Raw genomic sequence first — 21320 nt, 5'->3', positions numbered from 1 at the left:
TTATATAGAGGTAATAAGATATTCTCTGTCTTACTCTCTATCCCTTTTTTAATGATTCCTTACATTGGGTTTGCTTTTTTGACTGCTGCTTCACATTGGGTGGATGTTTTCAGAGAACTATCCACAATGACTCCAAGATCTCTCTCTTGAGTACCTATAGCTAAATTAGTCCCCATCATATTGTATGTCTAGTTGGAATTATTTTTTCCCGAAAATTTATGTTCATCTATATGTCTGATGATTTTATTCTTACTATAGTTTCAACTAATTTGCCCAGTACTAAAGTTAGACTTATCAATCTGTAATTGCCAGGATCACCTCTAGAGCCCTTTTAAATATTTGTGTCACATTAGATATCTTCCAGTCATTAGGTACAGAAGCTGATTTAAAGGACAAGTTACAAATCACAGTTAATAGTTCCGCAATTTCACATTTGAGTTTTTTTTAGAACTCTTGGGTGGATGCCATCTGGTCCCAATGACTTGTTACTGTTAAGTTTATCAATTTGTTTATCAATATGAGTTTATCAATATGATAAGTTTATCAAAATGAATACAATTGGTTCCAAAACCTCATCTAATGACACTTCAATCTGGGACAATTCCTCAGATTTGTCACTTAAAAACAATGACTCAGTTTTGGGAATTTCCCCCAACATCCTCGCCATGAAGACCGAAGCAGTCCTAAGCCCCCCCTAGCAACCAATCTCCCATGCAAAGCTTGCACCTTGTCTCTGTCCCAGGCTCAGCCCAGAGCCTCTTCCCACACTCCAAACTGTTTGGCTATAGCCCAAAGCTCTCACCCACTCCCACACCCCAAACCTCTACCTTAGACTAGTGAAAGAGAGCAAGGGTGGAGAAAGAGTGAGCAGTGAAGGGAGGGAGGGCGGAGTGAGAAGGGCGGAACCTCAGAGGAGGCGTAGGGCAGGGGTGTTTGGGTTTGTATGATTAGACAGTTGGCAAGCCTATGTCTATTCCATTAGCCAATGCCTAGAGCATTGGTTCTGTATGTTTACATTTCCTGTTGTCTGTTCTATTTCATGATTTAAAACACTGTTAAACTGGATTAATAAAGTATATGCTTTCAGGCGGGTAAAATCTTAACAGCATAAAATGTAACAAATGATTATGTTTACTCTGTGGTAAGGTATTATGTGCTGTACACCCAGAAGAGGAATTTGAATTGACAGGTACTAAAATCAATGTAGATGGCAACAGCTTGAAAGAAGAGGAAAATCATCCCGAGATTTAGCTTCAAACCTTTCTGAAGCCACTTGATGACAGTTATGACTAAAAACAATTGTGTGAGATGCAAGCACTGAGGGAATAGCATTTAAATGGCAAAACAAATCACACTTTAGCCAACTTCCAAGCTCTCTGGAGAAACTAAACAAATAATATACCAACCACGTGCCCAAGTAAGGCAATAATAGACCCATTCTCATAGGATGTGATCTAGATCCATAATGCAGATCTGAGAATTGTCATCACAAACAATCCCTGTTAATAGCTAGGAAGAACGTAAGGATAGCATTACATACATTACCTCTGTGCTAGCCATGCATTAAAATGTACATCTATTATAGAAGGAAATGGAGCTTGTGTTTTGAGTATTAGCCACTAAGCTTCTACTGTACTAGAGAGATTTTTATGGTCACCCAAAGGTCACCATGCATTTGAGGCAGGCTTAGCATAGTTTATGCTGGTTCCCTGGCTATTGAAGGGAGAATAGTTTTGCCCTCCTAAGATACAAAGACCAGTATAATTACATTTATCACAACACAAGCTCTCACGTAGTGCTATAACCGCCAGCCTGGATAAAACTGTCTGCGAATTCTGTAATAAGTGTCGAGTAGGCCGCAGAGGAGTCCGTATGGCGGCCTGGCTCCCTTCTCTTGAGTTACTGCTGAGATTTGAAAAAAATATTTATGGCGCAGCTAAGTGTGAACTGCAAAGTAGATCTGCTGGAGTCATCTTAATACCAACTGGAAATGGTCTGTGATGTTATCAACAACCTAATCTAGTTAGGTACTTGAGATAGTTCATGAATCACACAAAATAATATAACCACAGCATTAAAACTGACCATTAAAGGCACTACTCCATTATGAGTCCAATTTCCTACTGGCATAACTTAATTTCTCCAGAGGTCTCAGGATACTCACCAGGGACATACATTTATTTGTAGAGGCATATTTTTTGATGCAGGAATAACAGCACAGTGCCACTGTGGGGCGTGAGTGCAAAGCTTATGCAGTAAGTCTGGAAAGTATAGGAAAGAAGACAATTTGTTTCTTCAAGTCAATGGCACAGCCATGGGCACCCGCATAGCACCACAATATGCCAGCATCTTTGTGGCTGACCTTGAACAACGTTTTCTCAGCTCTCGCCCCCAACACCCTTACTCTACCTACACTACATCGATGACATCATCATCATATGGACCCACGGGAAAGAGACTCTTGAAGAATTTCACAGGGATTTCAACAACTTCCACCCCACCATCAGCCTCAGCCTGGATCAGTCCACACGAGAGATCCACGTCCTTGACTCTACAGTACAATTAAATAATGGACAAATTTCCACCACCCTATGCCAGAAACCTACCAATTGCTACACTTACTTTCATGCCTCTAGCTTCCATTCCAGACACATTTCTCAATCTATTGTATACAGCCAAGCCCTAAGATACAACTGGATTTGTTCCAATCCCACAGACAGAGACAAACACCTACAGAATCTATATAGAGCATTCTTAAAACTGAAATACACACCCAGAGAAGTGAAAAAACAGATCAACGGAGCCAGAAAAGTACCCAGACATGAACTACTTCAAAACACGCCAAAAAAAGAAAACCACAGAATTCCACTTATCACCTACAGCCCACACTTTAAACCCCTCTAATGCATTATCAACCATCTACAACCAATCCTGGAAAATGACCCCTCACTCTCAGAGGTCTTTGGGGAAAGGACAATTCTAGCTTGCAGACAACCTCCTAACCTCAAACAAATTCTTTCCAGTAACTACACAATACACCTCTATCATAATCATCCAGGAACCTACCCCTGCAATCAGCCCTGGTGCCAACTCTGCCCACACATCTACACAAGCGATTTCATCACTGGACCCAACCACATCAGCCACCAAATCAGAGGCTCATTTAACTGCACATCCACTAATGTGATCTATGCCATCAAATGCCAGCAATGTCCCACCGCAATCAATGTATATTGGCCAAATTGGACAGTCTCTATGGAAAAGAATTAATGGACACAAATCAGATATCCGAAAAGGCAACACACAAAAAGCTGTTGGAGAACACTTTAATCTTCCCGAACACTCATTAATGGATCTCCAAGTCACCGTTTTGTTTCAGATCAATTCCACAACCCAAATACACAGAGAACGGTTGGAGCGTAACCTCATTCAGAAGTTTGCATACCATTCTTATGCAAATAGTATCAGATGGCTTGCAAATGATATCTCATGCAAATGATATCAGATGGCTCGCACATTATCTTCCACATCTTAGGGTATGTCTACACTGCCACCCTAGTTCGAAGTAACGTGGCTAATGTAGGCATTTGAAGTTGCAAATGAAGCCCGGGATTTAAATATCCTGGGCTTCATTTGCATCTTGCCGAGGCCGCCATTTTTAAATCCCCCTTAGTGCGGACTCCATACTCGCGGCTACACGTGGCACAGAGTAGGTAGTTCGAATTAGGCTCTCTAATTCGAACTACCTACTCCGTGCCGTGTGTAGCCACGGGCACGGAGTCCGCAATAAGGGGGATTTAAAAATGGCGGCGCCCGGCAAGATGCAAATGAAGCCCGGGATATTTAAATGCAACTTCAAATGCCTACATTAGCCACCTTAGGGTATGTCTACACTACAGAGTTAGTTCGAACTAAAAACTAGTTCGAATTAGCGTTTTGCTAATTCAAACTAGCATGTCCACATTAAGTGGACCCTGAACAGGGCTTAAGGATGGCCGGAAGCAGTGCCGGCAGGGCATCACAGGAGGACTTAGAGAGTGGAGATGCTGTCTCAGGCTAGCCGAGGGCTGTGCTTAAAGGGTCCCGACCCCCACCCCGGACAGACAGTTCTCAGGGGTGCCCCGCTTGAAAACCAGTCCTGGCTTGGAGTGCCCGGAGTGCCCACACTGGGCACATCACACCACTCGGCCATCAGCCCGGCTGCACTTGCTGCAGGCTGCCATCTGGGGAGAGGGGGCAATTGGGGGGCTGCAGGAGAGCTTCCACCCCCAGAAGCCCACAGAGCCAGCCCAGTCCTCCCCATCGGGGGCTCGTACCCCATTCCTCCCTCACCTCCTTTCACTTACCCTTCCCTAGCCCCTTTTCTTGATGTACAAAATAAAGGATAATTGTGTTCAAAAATGGAATCTGTCTTTATTGAACAAAACTGGGGGAGACTGGGAAAAGGAGGTGGGAGAGGGGAAGAGAGAGGCTGGGAGAGGGGAGGGCAACTAAAATGATCAGGGGTTGGGAACAGGTCCCATATGAAGAGAAGCTAAAGAGACTGGGACTTTTCAGCTTAGAAAAGAGGAGACAGAGGGGAGACAGGATAGAGGTCTCTAAAAGCAGGATTTGGGTGGAGAGGGTGCATACAGAAAAGTTCTTCATTAGTTCCCATAAAGAAGGACTAGAGGACACCAAAGGAAAGGAATGGGTAGCAGGCTTCAAACTAGTAACAGAAAGTTGTTTTTCACAAAGCAAAGAGTCAACCTGTGGAACTCCTTGCTGCAGGAGGCTGTGAAGGCTAGAACTAGAACAGAGTTTAAAGGGAAGTGAGATCAAGTCATGGAGGTTGGGTCCATGGAGTGCTATTAGCCAGGGGGTAGGAGTGGTGTCCCTGGCCAAGGTTTGTGGAAGGCTGGAAAGGGATGGCACAAGACAAACGGCTTGGTCACTGTCTTCGGTCCATCCCCTCCAGGGTCCCTAGGGTTGGCCGCTGTCGGCAGACAGGCTACTGGGCTAGATGGACCTTTGGTCTGACCCAGGACGGCCATTGTAAGCTCAGGGCTCAGGGTCGGGGGTCTCAGTGGACCCCCTTGTTTTTCATGCACACCTGCTCCTGGGTGGCCAGGCTGGCAGCTCTCCTGCCCAAGACAGCCACTTTCCTGTGCCTAGTGCGGAGATCGTGGACAAGGTCCACGATGTCCGCACTAGCCCAGGCGGGTGCCCGCCTCTTGCGGTCCCGGGCAAGCTCCCGGGAGCCGCCAGCCTGGTCCCGGGAAGAGGGGGAGGGCTGGGGGGCATCGGGTGGGTGGCTCGATCTGTGCCAGGTGCAGGGTCTGCTAGCTTGGTGCTGGCAGGCTTGCACCTGGCACGGGCACCGTAGCCAGCCCATGCCCCTTTAAGGGGTCCGGGGTCGGGAGGGGGGCATAGAGTTTCCCTGGTGTTGGCCAGAGTGGCCACCAGGGAAACCTGGGGAGGGCTAGCCTCCCACTAGTTCGAATTAAGGGGCTACACACCCCTTAATTCGAACTAGTAAGTTCGAACTAGGCTTAATCCTCGTAAAATGAGGTTTTCCTAGTTCGAACTAAGCGCTCCGCTAGTTCGATTTAAATTCGAACTAGCGGAGCGCTAGTGTAGCGCCTATGAATGTTAGTTCGAACTAACGTCCGTTAGTTTGAACTAACATTGTAGTGTAAACATACCCTCACTTCGAACTAGGGTGGCAGTGTAGACATACCCTTAATGACTTAACTAAACAAATAAACAATGAAGGTGCTAATGGTTCTTGAAATCTGTGTAGAATCTGGTGTTGGTCATATTCCTTTCCAAGCACAAACTAATGGTTCTTATCAGCCTTTTGTAACTATTTAGTCTTTGAGATGCTACTAGACTAATTGTTGTTTTTTAAGTTTTTCCTGTTACAGACTCACTCAGCTATCCTTCTGAAGCTTATCTACTCACTGTCTTTTTTTCTTCTTCCCTTTCAATTTTTTTCCTTCCTCCCCCTCTCCTTTCCTTATTTATTATTGGATCTGTACTTCCAACATTCTGGTCATCTGAAGAAGTGGGTTGTGCCCACGAAAGCTCATGATACTATCGGGGGCTGTGTCTACATTGGCACCCCTTTCCGGAAAAGGGATGCTAATGAGACAAGTAGGAATAAGGGATCTTCCAGAAGAGGGTTTATTTTCCGGAAAATCGCGTCTAGACTGGCGCTTTTCTCCAGCATAACCCCGAGCCGGAAAAAAGCGGCAGCCATGTAAATGCAAATGCCGCGGGGGATATTTAAATCCCCCGCGGAATTTGCAATTCCGAAGTGTCTCATTAGCATCCCTTTTCCGGAAAGGGATGCCAATGGAGACACAGCCTACATGTTTTGTTAGTCTTTAAAGTGCTACCAGACTATTTGTTGTTTTTTTAAGTTTTTCCTGTTACAGACTAACTCGGCTACCTCTCTGACGCTTATGATAAATATGAACATTTATTTCTCCAAAGCTCCTCGTGACATTTAGGAAGCTTACTGTATTGTACAGAAGAGAAGGTACACTGGGAATATATATAGATGGAAAAAAGCAATGCTCGATTAACAGATATAAACAAAATATTCATGTTTTTAATCCCCTGTTTGCCCTCGCCCCCATAATTTAGGCATAGATTGTTTTCATCATCTTGTAAATCTTAAATCCCCACTGGGTCTAGTCGTCAGAAATCCCATTCTGAAGGCCGTGTCTCTCCCCAGCTATCTGCAGAAAGTGTATTTTTCATTACACAGCACTGTGGATTTGTAAGTGGGAAGGTCTGCAATTACACTGTAATGCTGAACAATGTTTAGTAATTAAGTGAAAAGACAATTTATTAGAGCCCTGTGTGTGCATATCTTGATACTTGGAAAATCAAACTGCAGTAGTTTAGCATTTTCTTCCTGAATAGTAATTCAGAAATGGGCCAAATCTCAGGGGCCTGATCTTCCTCCTGAAGCATATTAACACTAGTGTAACTTAACTAACATCAATGGCGTTGTTGCTGAATTATACCAGGGTAACCCAAAGGAGAATCAGGCCCCAAGAATATCATCCTAAATTTGCAGGTTGCCATGTCAAAGAAGATCTCCTGTATATTTACAATAAAGGTTCCTGTTACAGGTAACAACTGAGACTAGTGTGGGAAGATTCTTGAGAATACAGCACTGCAAACATCCCTGGAGACTTCTTATTTTAAAAAGTCACCCCAAATCCAAGGTTCTTACACAGAAAAAGCAACATTAAGGATGTAGAACCCAATCCTGCAAACCCTTACGAACATAATTATCCCATACCCAGTATAATGGATGGTGTATGTAAGTAAAGACTATTCATGTGAGTGTTTTCAGGATCAGGTCCCTTTCCTCAAAGAGAGAAACAATTCAGATTTTCATAGATATCTGGTTTGTCCTGTTCTTAAATTTGACAGCGGCGAGGCTGGGTTCTAGAACATCAGGTTCCGTCCTTTAACCTTTGCTCCTGTGAGCACTCCCAGTGAAATTCAGGGAAGTCCTTCCACAAGAATCCATGGAGTGAGCCAAGCTCCTCTTTGCCTAAGCAAATTAAAGGAACTATTAAGTCTTAGCCATACAGTGCACTGGCTGTTTACCTTTGGAGATCACTGTTCATATTCTGAGATAGGGGAAGTGGAAATGAGTCCAGAGGCTATCACTGCCCCACTGCACAATGCAACCTCTCTGACATTCTCAGCTACAGGATGGCCCTAGTCCAGAGTAGCATGAGTCAATTATTACCTTCCATTTAAGAAAAGATTTTTCCATTTCAGGGGAATAGTGATTTTTTGCCATTTAAATATTAAAGCAGGTGACTACCGCTAGGTATGTGGGGGGGTGTGGGTGGGAGGTGACAGAAGTGCTGGGCCTGGGGGGGGTGGGAGGCACTCCATGCTGCCAGAAGGGGTAGGGCCTCCGGTGAAAGAGGCGGGGCTGGAACTAGCCTCTCCTTGACAACCCTTCAAAACCACTCAGAGCACACCACTCTGGGCTCCAATCGGTAATTTAAAGGACTCCTTTGAATCACCAAGCCCACGGCTAGTTGCCTCTGTCAGTAGGCCAGGTGACTACTAAAGTTAAGACTGCACAACAGTTTCAGGTGCTCTTGGTTTAAAAATAAACAAAATGAACTATTGGCACAACGCAGCTGGAAATCAGGAGTTCTTTGCTCAGAATGGAGCAGATTCAGGTGTGTGACAGTGCCTGGGAACAATTTTCCACTTTGTCAGCTGGCATGATTCCTTTCTGAAATGGCTTCAGACATCAGAAGGCCAAACTCACTCCCAGAGTCCGCGGGCACAATTCTATCTAAGTCAACCAAGTAGCAGCAGAGAACTTGACCCATTTTTTGGTTTTGTTAGGACCATGATTGTACTTTAAAATAGCCTGATGTACTATAATTTTCATTCCTTGAGCTGGAGTTCATGCTTGGTCTCCATTTCAAATTGAACAGCAGAGGCAACTACTCCCTGTCAGTCAGTGTTTTGATGGGCAGAATTGGGTGTGGAAGCTTCCATTACTGCCTGCAATGTCTTTTCATTCTACAGTAGTTGCCTGCACTTTGCTTAACCTTACCTGGTGCTGGTTTGCTCTCATATTGCATATCAGTTAGTTTTGTTGTTATTTAACTAGTTTAATGATTCTTTAGCTCTGACTTTGCTTTTTATTGTTTAGATCAGATTCTTAATGATGCTGTAAAGGAATTATTTATATTAATAGAAAAAAATTAAGTAATTACATCACTATAACCCCACAATATTCCATTCAGGTTCCCAGTATAATTAGAAAAGATCAGAGTAATTCAAACAAGCACACAAGCTACTGACAAAAGATTTTTTAATTAATTATTTACCAGTCTGCAGAGTTTCAGTGCCACACAGAGTTAGCATAGCTTTCCAAATTAATTATTCAAATTTTTACAGTTCATCCAAGAACAATGCAACTAGAAGAGGCACAACACACAGCAGTTACTAACAAAGCAACCTTTTTTCATCCCAGGTCTCCATTTCTGACCTGGCTTAGAGGTGCCTTGCCAAATCTGATCCTAAGGTTCAGTCGATATATAAATTCAGACCAATTACAACATTCTAGCATCTCATCAGTGCCACACTTCCCCTGAATGTATAAGTAGCATTCAAGGCTCCACTTTCCCTCAGGCACTAGGAAATAGTCTCAGTAACATCAAGCAAACATGTCAGAAAAGGAACATAATCTGCCAAGTGGATCAGACAAGTAGTCCTTGTAAGGCAGTACTCTGTTTCCGAAAGTGGCCAGTTCAAGATTTAAGCCTTGGAGCGAGAGGGATTTTATCATTTCCCAAACTCGTGTGTGCAGGCCCACTGACAGGCAAGTCTCAGCCACCCTATGTGTGTGGTGAACATTTAATAATCAAATAATTCTGATAACTATATGAGAGTAGAATTCTTTTAAAATCCTTGCTAAGCCCTTGGCTTTTAGGTATATCATGAAGCAACTAGTTCAACTAATTGTGCATTGGGTGGACAATCACTTTTACCTAAGCTGCCATTTCTTTTTTTGGTCTGTAGTCATACTTCATTTGTCTAGAAAAGGTCTAACAAAGAACACCTCTGTGTTTGCCACAACACAAACTGCAGGAAGTGACAGCTGAGGCAACCACCAAAAAAAAAAAAAGTTTCCTAATGGATTATAAATAATAGAAAGAACATTCTTTGCTATGTAATTAATGGAAATTCACCATTTTTAAGCTTCCTGAAGGAAATTTTCCATGTCAAATCAATTTGCAGATGGGACCCAAGAGGCAGAGAAATCACAACTGCTTCAGTACGCTTCTTCATTAGATAGCTGCTGCGGGTTTAATTTTCAGTCACGTTCTTTGATGGCTTTGATCTTTGATGACAGTGTTAACTCTATTTGGTCCTTAGTACCACATTGATTTTAAGCAGTCTTTTGAGATACCCTCACTAATTATTTTTCTGCAAGTTTAATTAAATCTTTTCACACAGGAATAAGATTCTCTCCACCTCCAACCCCCTTTGGAATATCTGCTAAACATCAGAAGGCATGTAATCCGAGAAAAAGAAGGATGGATCATTATAGCTGGACAGACATGCACAGAAGGAAATAAAGCAGAATGCTGCTGCAAAGAACCAATTTCTGTGCAAGCAGAATGTCTACTAGCTTTCCTCATCATCCATTGTCCAACACATACAACAGATTCATGCCCATATGACAGCAAAAAGGGATTTTGAAAAATCTGGATTTGTTCTATTTTCAGTATAAACAGCTCCATATAAGATGTTTCCACTTGAATCAGACATTGCATTTACACATAACTGTTGCACTGTTAGAATTTTAGGTGTTTTTCATGATTTTGTATTAACATTTACACTCTGATGATTATAATGAATGTAAAAATACCTTAATTACATTTTGATATTTACAGAGTGACACAAAATTGCAGACTACTGTGCTGACATTTATTCATGAAAAAGGGGGAGCAATGTAAACAAGTGTTTCTTCACTGATATGTAGTCCTTTTTTCCCCTGCAGTTTATAGGTCTCGGGCTGTAACTAACATACATATTTTTCTTGTAGAGCCCTAGGAGTTTAGAAAGTTATATCACATAAGAGATCAGTTGTTCCCCAACTGCTGCCAGACATGCACTCTGGGTAGGGACAAATGTTTTTCATTTTTAGAGAGTCCTCCTCTATCCATTTATTCCTATCTAAACATTACATTTTTCTATTAGCAAAATGACTGAATTTTTCACCACTAGTTACTCACCCAGATCTAACTGGTAAATTGTGGTCTCAAAGATGCAAAATCTGCGTCCGGATATATTATTCATGCCTACACCATATGTATGGGAATATACACCCACATTTTCCATGCTGAATCAACTGATACCTGTTTAGAATTCCAGTTAGCATGCTCCTTCATGCAAAAGATGGGCAAAACATTCCCTAGGTCAGACATCTGTTTGCCAGCTAACGTGCTGTAATGTTAACGGTATAAAAATTGTGACATTCATACATAAATAGCCCATTTTTAAAGAACACATCAATATTGGTTTCAAAAAACACTATTATTTCTATAAATGCAGTTTAGGAGCAAAAGAAAACAGCCTGAAAGCCCACAGGTATAGATGAACACATGGATCAGACACAGATATCCTTTAGCAAGAAAAGAATGGATGATGATAAAGTGAAGGTAGGAGACCTATTATTGAACTTTGATACTACTTGCCCCTATGCAAAAATCCTCTATAATTACAAAAATAATCTTTATTTGGGTTATTTTACGTCTAGTACAGGGCTGGGAAAAATATGGTCCAGACTCTTAGGCACATGCAGCTGCCGCATTTAACACAGTCCCTGCATTTCTCTGCTCTGCAGGAAGGGGAAGGCTTCTTGCGATCTCCTCGCCCCCAGCCCAATCCTCAGCTCCAATTGGCCAGAAACAACCAGCTAATAAGAACTGACCTCAGCTAATCTCTCAGCTCCTATTGGCTGGGAACAGCCAGCCAATCAGAGCTGAGAGATTGGCCTGAGAGACTGGGGCATCCGGAGTTGAGAGCCATGTGGAGGGAGCAACTTGTATTTTCAAGCGGGCTGGGGCTGCCGGCCAGGAGACACTTAGATAAACTCCTCCCAGCCAGAGCCTGACTCTGGCACCCCAACCCCTCTTGCAACCCAACTCCCTCCCCCAGATCACCATCCAAACACTCTGCACCCTCTGCCCCAGGTGACAACTCCCTCCCAGACCCTGAACCCCTTCATACACCTCTCCCCCAGGCCAGAATCCTCTCCTGCACCCGCACTCCCTCCCTGGCCCTACACCCTAATCCCCTGACCCAGGTCACAACCCTCCTCCACCAAACACTCTCTGAGACCTCACACCGTCTCCTGAACACCAGTCCCTTACCCTGTGTGCCCTTCTGCACCCAACCTCCACCCTAAACCCTCCACCCCTCCTCCACAGAAAAGTGCGGCCCTTGACCACTTACCAAATTCTTGGAGTGGCCCCCCCAACAAAAATTATTGCCCACCCCTGGTCTAGTACATGTAATAAGGAGTGTATTCCTTGTATAGAATTCTATAGATGGTTAAAAATAATATGGTAAGAGAACTATAACTCATCAAGTTCTACCACACTCTACTGAATTTCTTTGTAACCTTGCAGTTTCTCCTGTATTAAATCTTATGCGGGTTTTCCATATGTGCAATGAACTTTCACCCTCCTCATCTTCAGTGTACAATCCTGTGCCCTTACAGTGTGCCCTTTTTAGCATTATGGCAAATCCCCAATGAACAGAGACTCCTTGCAGTTTGAATGCTACTGGACAAACTGAAATACACCTTCTTGAATCTCAAATCAGTCATCATATACTGAGCACAGATGCTCTTGTAGAGTATCAAGTGTTCAGGATATACTCATTCTTGCACCAAATGAAACTCCTTCTGTGGTGCAAAGTAGGCTTTAAAAACTTCAGGGAGGGATAATCCCTAGCTGTGCTGTACATAGAGTATCTAGAACAGTGAAGTGGCTGGGCCCCAACCTCACCTGAGGCTACAGTAATACAGAGAACTGACTGTGCGAGGGGAAACTGTTCAAAAAGCAACACTGAAATAAAACAACAAAAATAGAACTGGTGCTTTGCTATCTGGGGGCATGTCTACGAGGCGTACAGAAAGCCGGCGGCGCCGGCTTTATGCTAATGAAGCCCGGGAAATTCAAATCCCGGGCTTCATTAGCAAGTTCGGTATGCATACATTACCCCCCTAGTTCGAACTAGGGGGGTAGTGTAGACATAGCCTGGGAGAGGAATCTTTGGTGAAAGCTTGTAAATACTGTACATTTCCAGGCACATATGATCTTCAAGTGGATGTCTCATAAGGAAAACTCAGGTAAATTGTATACTTAATTCTTTATTCCTTCAGCTTCTCATAATCTGTCTAGAGCAAGTTCTAGAACAGTGAACGACACAGAATAATCATCAAAATGAAGTTTGTTGCCAGCAAAGCTGATAGAGGGCCCAATCCTGTAATCCAGATAACATGCAACCTCTCCCCCCTCCCCCCCATTGAGGTCACTCATACGATTAAAATGCTTAAAATAAGCAAAAAACAGTTCCTATGGGGATTAGAGTGTTTCCTTTGGCACCAGACAAGCCAAAGGAAACACTCTAAACTCTAGTTTTCCGTTAAAAGATTTTTCGGAAAAGAGCATATAGATTGGCACAGACGTTTTTCCACAAAAGCACTTTTTGCGGAAAAGCGTCCGTGGCCAATGTAGACGCGCTTTTCCACAAAAAAGCCCCAATCGCCATTTTCGCAATCTGGGCTTTTTTGCGCAAAACAAATCTCAGCTGTCTACTCTGGCCCTTTTGCACAAATGTTTTGCACAAAAGGGACTTTTGCCTGAAAGGGAGCAGCATAGTATTTCCGCAAAAAGCACTGATTTCTTACAGTAGGAAGTGAGTGCTTTTGTGGAAATTCAAGCAGCCAGTGTAGACAGCTGGCAAGTTTTTCCGGAAAAGCAGCTGATTTTCCGGAAAAACTGGCCAGTCTAGACACAGCCAAGCATTATTGTAAATGGAATAAATGCTGTCTTCGGTACCTGTCCCTGACTTGTAGAAGACAATGGGATACTGCAGAAGCGACAAGGAGTCCTGTAGCACCTTATAGACTAACAGATGTATTGGAGCATAAGCTTTCATGGGCAAAGACCCACTTCATCAGATGCATGGGATACTGTTCAGAGATGCATGTGTAAGGCCTAGGAAATGGGCTTTACTTCAAAATTACTCCAGTTGAAGGGAAAACTGCACCAGCTCCTCTCCACAACCCCAAAGAAGAATACATTTCCAGAAAGCTGGGACTATCCCAGGTGCTTTAATCAGAGAGCTTTGAAACTAACCCAGCCCCAACTCACTAGTACAGTTTCCACCACATACCATAGTCATATTTTTACATGACTAATTTACAAAGAAACTTGTCATGGTAAAAGGATTTAATTAAACTTGGCATTTCAAGCATAGAATATTTATGTTTGACACAGATTAAGTTCATCTCCAAGTGCCTTTGTAATGTATTTTGTTTCTGCAGGCAGAATACTGACCCTGCACTGACCTTAGAACACACAGAGGGATGAATCTAGTCCAGGGTGTTTACATCTGTAATTTTGGCAGGTTTTTCCAATCAAGAGCATTTTATGAATCCTCAGGCAGCCTCACCCTTGCAGAGTGTTTCTGTGTAACTAGGTTATTGGAAATATTGCTCAGGCCCTTTTAGCAATATTACAAGTTTTGTAGCTTTACACATTGGCAAGCATTAGTGAGTCAACATGGCTAAATGGAAGTGATATTTGCACCTGCCAGTCACACTTCTTATTAGAGCTGAAAGTCACATTGAAACTGCTAGAGGGTCAAAAGGGAGGAATGCAGACTAATTAGCACACAAGTTATCTGGTACAATTATTCAACATAAAAAATAACTGCAGAAGAAGAAATAGCACCAAACTCACATGCTAAAATATAGAATAAATCTTGTCACTGTAAAGCTTTAGGAACCCAGCACAGCTGGAAATCTTATGTTTCTAGTCTCTCAAATTAAGATCTGTAAGCTTTATTAAAACAAACTGTTAAAAGAAAATAAAGTTATACCAAGTAAGCAGATTTAACTTATCTTGAAAGGAAAGGGGGAAAATATCTACCACAAAGACAGATTGATAGATTATTTTAGAGCCTGTTGAATGTTTAAGAAAATCCTCCATTTTGATCGAGGGGGAGAAAATATAGACCTTTGTGGAGATTTGATTAGTATGGATTTTCTTTCACAGCTTCAGTTCAAGTAGAGTGCATTCACCCTTATAGGATTTGCTTGCTGTTTTCTACTAAACTGAACCCAGCTCAATTTCAGACCTCATTGTTAGACAAGGTGAGACATTCTAAATAATATATTCAGCAACTTGTTAAATTCATCAGTAAGTTACAGCCACAGCGAGAGTAGAAACTTGTTCCAAGTTGGCTAAATTTGTGTCTTAACTCTCAAAACATCTGCATTGTCTAGAGTTGAGCAGAAAGAGGATCACAGATACCTCTACTTTTTCCAGGATATGTGTAAAGAATACAAATTAAGGAGTATCTGAGATATCTGGGAATAAGTTTCAACGATTACTAGAGCTAACACTCATATAAATAGTCATTCAGCCACTCTTAGCTCTTTTCTCCAAATATTTTTAAGGCTAAAAAATGGTAGCATTTTTCATCTGTTCTCTACAATCTCACCTCTGCCAACATACCAATCAACAGGCTGGATTCTCTGCTCTGCCCATTTCTGCCACGCTCTGGCTTACTACAGACCAGCAAGGCCAGTTGTATTCACCTGGATCCAGAGCTTCCTCATAATCTTTTCAAATCTTGTGAGTTCAAGAAACACAGAGACCTTGACTCATATGAGCACCCCACATTGCACTGGGATTTGCCAGACCAAACATTTTGCCATGAAGTGCATTCTGCACCAATGAGAATAAGCAGGGCCATATTAAGAGTTAAGAAAGCCTCCATTTGCAACTTAAATATGGATATTCTTAAAAGTCAGTATCCTTTACAAGGTGACCTTGCTATAGCAATTCAGCATGGAAACAGATAACGGTAGATTAAGGTGCAGAGGTGTGAGCACATCGGGTTGCTCCAATTGTCACCAACTGGACAATTAAATGGTAACACCTAACACTTGTAGCTAGCATGCTCCCACAGTAGATCTCGGCAGAAAAGGGGAAATATCAGTGCTATCTTTCAGCCTCTGCTGCTGCACTGCAGAGATTTCAGGCTTCTAAGAAAGGAAAATCACAGAATTCCAGGAACCAGGCTACTTCTGAAAGTCATTGATCTACCTCAGTACAGGATTTTAAAGTACAAATCACGGTGGGAATTAAAATAACATCAATATGCAAAGCGGGGGTGGGGGGAGGAAGAGTCCCGAGGTTTAAGAATGCAGCTTGGTTTTTATACATTCTTACAGTTCCTCCAGATACTGCATGTCCCTAGAAAACATTTATCCCAGACTTAGGTCTCAGTTCTGGGCTGTGGTTAAGCTGTGTCATGGTCTAGGAAAGAGAGAGTTTCATGCCATCTTAGAACTTTGTCAGTTCAGGCGATGGCAGGAGCTGGATCAACTCCTAATGTAAACTAGAGCAGCCCTGGAGGTCGCTCATATTTACTTTCTAATTGTAATGGCTCTCAAGGCTCCGGCTGGGGTTTTCTTCCTGGGGAACATCCCCAGCATTCTCCTGCAGCAGCCACATTACAAAGCCAAACTGAGGGCCGGTCGCCATTTTGGAAACTGAGTAGCCTGAAGGAACTGCCGGCGTCTACATGCAGCAGAGAAGCGGGATTCCGAAATAAACCCCTTAGTTCAAATTAACTGTTAAACCTCATTCCATGAGGCTGAGGGGGCAAGGCCGGGGCAGCCAGCTTTCTGCTTGGCCTAGAGCACAGCACACCCCATCCTAGCCCTCAGAGTTGCACAGAGCGCATGGCCCAGGACTCCAGCTTCCATTAATGTGGCAGTGACCGGGAACCATGGGTTTCTTTGATTCACCGGGCCCTGCGGCAATTGCCACCTTTGGCCCTCCCCGCCACCCCCATACACCGTCAGTCTCAGATTAGCTTATTTCACAAACAAGGAAGCTAAAATACAGAGAACATAAGGTCCAAAAGAGCAATTTTTAAATACTTCCCTAATCCTAATTTTCAAGTGCTACTATTTTTGTGTGCTCTGCATTAGACAGCTAGGGTCTGGTTTGCAAAGGCTGCCCAGCTCCTGCTTAGATTTTTCTCAGCCAGCAAACCCAGTCTTTGGCTCCTGAGTTTGGGAAGAATGTGTTTCTGTCAGGAAAGCTCATCACACTGAAGATCAAGATGCACTGATGGGATGAGACATGCACTGATGGGATGAGACATGAAATGAGAAGAAATAGAAGCAATTCAAGGGTGTTTGTATTAGTGTCACAAGACTTTGAAATAAAGTAACTTCTCAGTTTCAGATTTGACTATGTCTTCACAGCAGGGCTAAAGTCGAATTAAGCAATGCAACTTCAGCTACGTCAATTGCGTGTCTTAAGTCAAAAGAGCTTAATTCAGGTTTTGGCTCTGTCTACACAACAGGAAGTTGAAGGATGACTTCCCTTGCTCTTCGTGAAATGAGGGTTACCATGAGTCGGAGAAAGAAGTCCTCCAAGTCAACATTATTTTGAAATAATGGCTTACTGGTAGACACGTGCTATGTTATTTTGAAATAATGTCAGTTATTCCAAAATAACGCTGCTGGGTAGATGTACCCAATGTGTTTTCATTCTCAGTCTCTCCCCACCTTTATGCTTTTCATCTAAGGTTATATCTGTAACCATTTTTCTGCCTCCTTTAGCAATAGGTGGTTTCCTGGTCATCATATGTAACTAACAAAGAGCTGTTAAGTTGAAGTGTCAAGATCAGAGGAAAGTGAACAAATGTGAAGAATGAGAAAATGAGGAGACATTTGGCAGAGGGAGAAAAAAGAAACGGAAAAGAGCAGTCAATGGGCGCAATAATGCTGAAAAGTAAAATATGCATAAGTGTTTTGCTAGACTGGGGTCAGAGTGCTCAGCATTGCACAGAATCGAAGTCTTCAGTCATGAGCCAAAGCTCTTTGAAGTCAGTGGAAATCTATTAACATTAATTGGCTTTGGATCAGACCCTTAAATCACATGTAAACCATGCTATACCACAGCCAGTTACATAGAGATGGGACAGAATAAATCAAGTTTGATACGGTGAAGAGTTCCGTGCTCCTAATATCCATGTTTTGCTGTGTAGCAGCTAATACCCAAACCACCAGAAGTGTTGGATATTTTAACCATGTCTCAAACTTTGTCATTAAGCCAACACGTCAAGAGCATTCACATTTTTGTTTCATTGCAAATATGTATAATCTTTGGTCCACTGAAGCGCTAAGAAAACTCATCAAAGCGTATAATTTAGAAAGAAGCAAATCTGCCCACCAGAACTGCTAATTTTCAGACAGTTTTGTGGAATTCTAGAATTAAAGACAAACACATCTTTCATACTGTCCAATTATATTGTTTACAAGTCTTCCTGCAGCCTTGTTGAAGCAGCAGCTAATGATCCTTCTCTTTTTAGTAATCTACTCCCTGATGCTTGAAGTATTTTTGCATTAAAAAAAGAGAGACTAGAATAACCTGAGGATCTTGAATGGGTGTGATAAAACACCAGGGGATGTGAAAACAAACCAATATGGCAATCACCTTCATCTGAGATAGAATATCTCGATTTCTGTTTAAAGAGCCTTGGCAATATAATCCTATGAACACAACTGTCCTCAAAAAAACACATTTAAGAGCATAATTCAGCTATTAATATTACTGCTTACTACTGTAGCATCTAAAGGTATCTTTAATCTGTAGCTCTTTCTTCTTAGCAAATTCCTGGAAATTAATGATGTGCCAATGATGAAATAATCACAAAAAATAACACCTTAAGGGTATGTCTACACTACAGCTCTAATTCGAACTAATTTAGTTTGAATTAGTTAATTCGAACTAAGCTAATTCGAACTAACGCATCTAGAACTAAAAACTAGTTCGAATTAGTGTTTTGCTAATTCGAACTAGCGTGTCCACACTGATTGGACGCAAGGGCGCATTTAAGGGCGGCTGAAACCGGTTCTGGCAGGGCATCAGGTCAGTAGTTGCTTTGTGTGGCTGCTGTCTGAGGCTATCTGAGGCTCGTACTTAAAGGGACCGCCCCGGACAGCCGGTTCTCAGCTTTTCCTGCTTGCTTGCCAACCTCGCCGAGGGACAGCAAAGCGTTGATCTCTGCGCCCGTGTGTGTCGGTGCTTCCCTTCGGGGCCGCCGCCGCAGGTGGCAACATGGAGCCAGAGCTCGCCCTGCATCTTCTGGTGCACTTTCTGGACTTGCTGCTGCAAGCCTGCCAGCAATGGCTCGAGGCTGCCTGGCACCTCCTGGTGCACATCAGCCCACTGCCTCTCCACCTGGCCGCCCTGGGGGCCGTGGAGGAGCCGCGGTGGCGCCCTGGCACCGGCGTGCCCCGCTGCATCTGGCGTCTGGACACCAGCAGCGACTGGTGGGACCGCATCGTCCTGGAGCGCTGGGAAGACCGACAGTGGACCCAGAACTTCAGAATGAGGAGGGACACCTCCCTGGAGCTCTGCGAGTGGCTCACCCCTGCTCTGCGCAGAAGGGACACTCGCATGAGGCCCGCCATCCCCCTCCAGAAGCGGGTGGCCATCACCCTCTGGAAGCTCTCCACACCGGACAGCTACCGATCCGTCGGGAACCAGTTCGGCGTGGGGAAGTCTCACTACACCTCCTCATATGCACCCATCCAGCTAATACATGAGGTCATCCACACATTGGAGGTTCTCGAGAATAAATATATTAGCAGATTGGGAAGTACTTTCAGATGTACTGTATAAGAACAAGCTATTATAATAATAATAATTGATAATATTCAATGGGTTTAGGGAATCCAAAGAGTCTCTTGAAAGAAAGAGTCCAAGGCAAAGTCTTTTCAGGACCACTATTTTCCCAAGAAGTTTTTTGGTATGGCATTCAGATCTGTTTGCATAAATATACTGCAGTGATGAATGCACTAGAAATACTTTTAAAGAGCTAGAGATTTCATTTTGTTTTTTTCCAAACTGCTAACTATAATATTGTATGAACTGAGACACTAAAAATATGGCAATCTGTGGAGCAGAATATATTTTATTCATAATCATGTGGCTAGATTAGACAATCAGAATTAAAGATTTATAACAACAGACTAAGACAGCAACTGCTTTATCACCATATTCATGGTATTTCAATTTGAACCTCGGGGTATGCTGAACCGAGAGAAGCTTTATGTGAAATCAATGCACACTGTGTCCATGCAGCCTGTTTCACGTAGAAGTATGCAGGCTGGTCTGTGTTTTAATGGAAATGTCATCTACTGTAAGTAGCCAGCTGTGATACTATGGAAAGATGTGTTTAGATTGGGAATGCTAATAGTGTTATGATATTGCAAGGATTTTTGATGTGCCTGTAAACATAAAGCTTTTAATGGCCTGTGGAGAGCTTGTCTCATACAAATCAAGTTACAGTGTGGATTGATAGATAGTATAACACAGAGTTACATTTTAAAACAATAGCTAAAGAGCACTATTTGGATAGAATATTTTAATCTATTCTTTGAATCACCAGTAACCCTTGACTTAGAATTATAGAATCATAGAATGCTAGAACTGGAAGGGACTTTGAGAGGTCCCTTTGCCTTCACAGCAGGATCAAACACCATCTAGGCTATGTCTAGATTACATCCCTCTTTTGAAAGAAGGATGTAAATTAGACATACTGAACTGGGAAATGTAGCCGAGATTTGAATTTCCCACGATTTATTTGCATAATCACGTCACAGCATTTTTTTCGAAAAACGCTATCTTGAAAGTGAAACCGCGGTCTAGAGGTGGTTCTTTCTCAAAGAAAGCCTTTTTCAAAAGATGCTGTAAACCTCATTTTTTGAGGAGTACAGGATCTTTTGTTGCTCTTTTCTGCACCTTCTCCAATAGCTCCACATCTTTCTTGAAATGTGGTGCCCAGAACAGGACACACTACTCTAACTGAGACCTAATCAGCGCAGTGTAGAGCTGAAGAATGACATCTGGGCTGTGTCTAGACTGGAAAGTTTTTCCAGAAAATCAGCTGCTTTTCCGGAAAAACGTGCCAGCTGTCTACACTGGCCGCTTGAATTTCCGCAAAAGCACTGACTTCCTACTGTAAGAAATCAGTGCTTCTTGCAGAAATATTATGCTGCTCCCGTTCGGGCAAAAGTCCCTTTTGTGCAAAAGGGCCAGTGTAGACAGCTCAGATTTGTTTTCCGCAAAAAAGCCCAGATCGCGAAAATGGCTATCGGGGCTTTTTTGCGCAAAAGCACGTCTAGATTGGCCAAGGACGCTTTTGTGTCCGTGCCAATCTACACGCTCTTTTCCGAAAATGCTTTTAACAGAAAATCATGCCAGTCTAGACGTAGCCCTCATGTCTTGGTCACAGCACTCCTGTTATTGTATTGCAAAATCATGTTTGCTTTTTTTGCAAGTCTCACACTGTTGACTCTGTGACAGACCCCCCCCATTATGCTTTATGAAATGGACTCATGGACATGAATATACATAACTCACAGGTGCGTTGAGTGAATTATTTTGTGTAACCCATCAATCTTCATGTCATGATCCGCTGGTTCTGTTTATCTCACTTTGATATGC

Source organism: Pelodiscus sinensis, chromosome 16 (genome assembly GCF_049634645.1).
Source record: "Pelodiscus sinensis isolate JC-2024 chromosome 16, ASM4963464v1, whole genome shotgun sequence".
In the NCBI taxonomy this organism is placed as follows: Eukaryota; Metazoa; Chordata; order Testudines; family Trionychidae; genus Pelodiscus; species Pelodiscus sinensis.
This window is presented reverse-complemented; position numbering follows the sequence as displayed.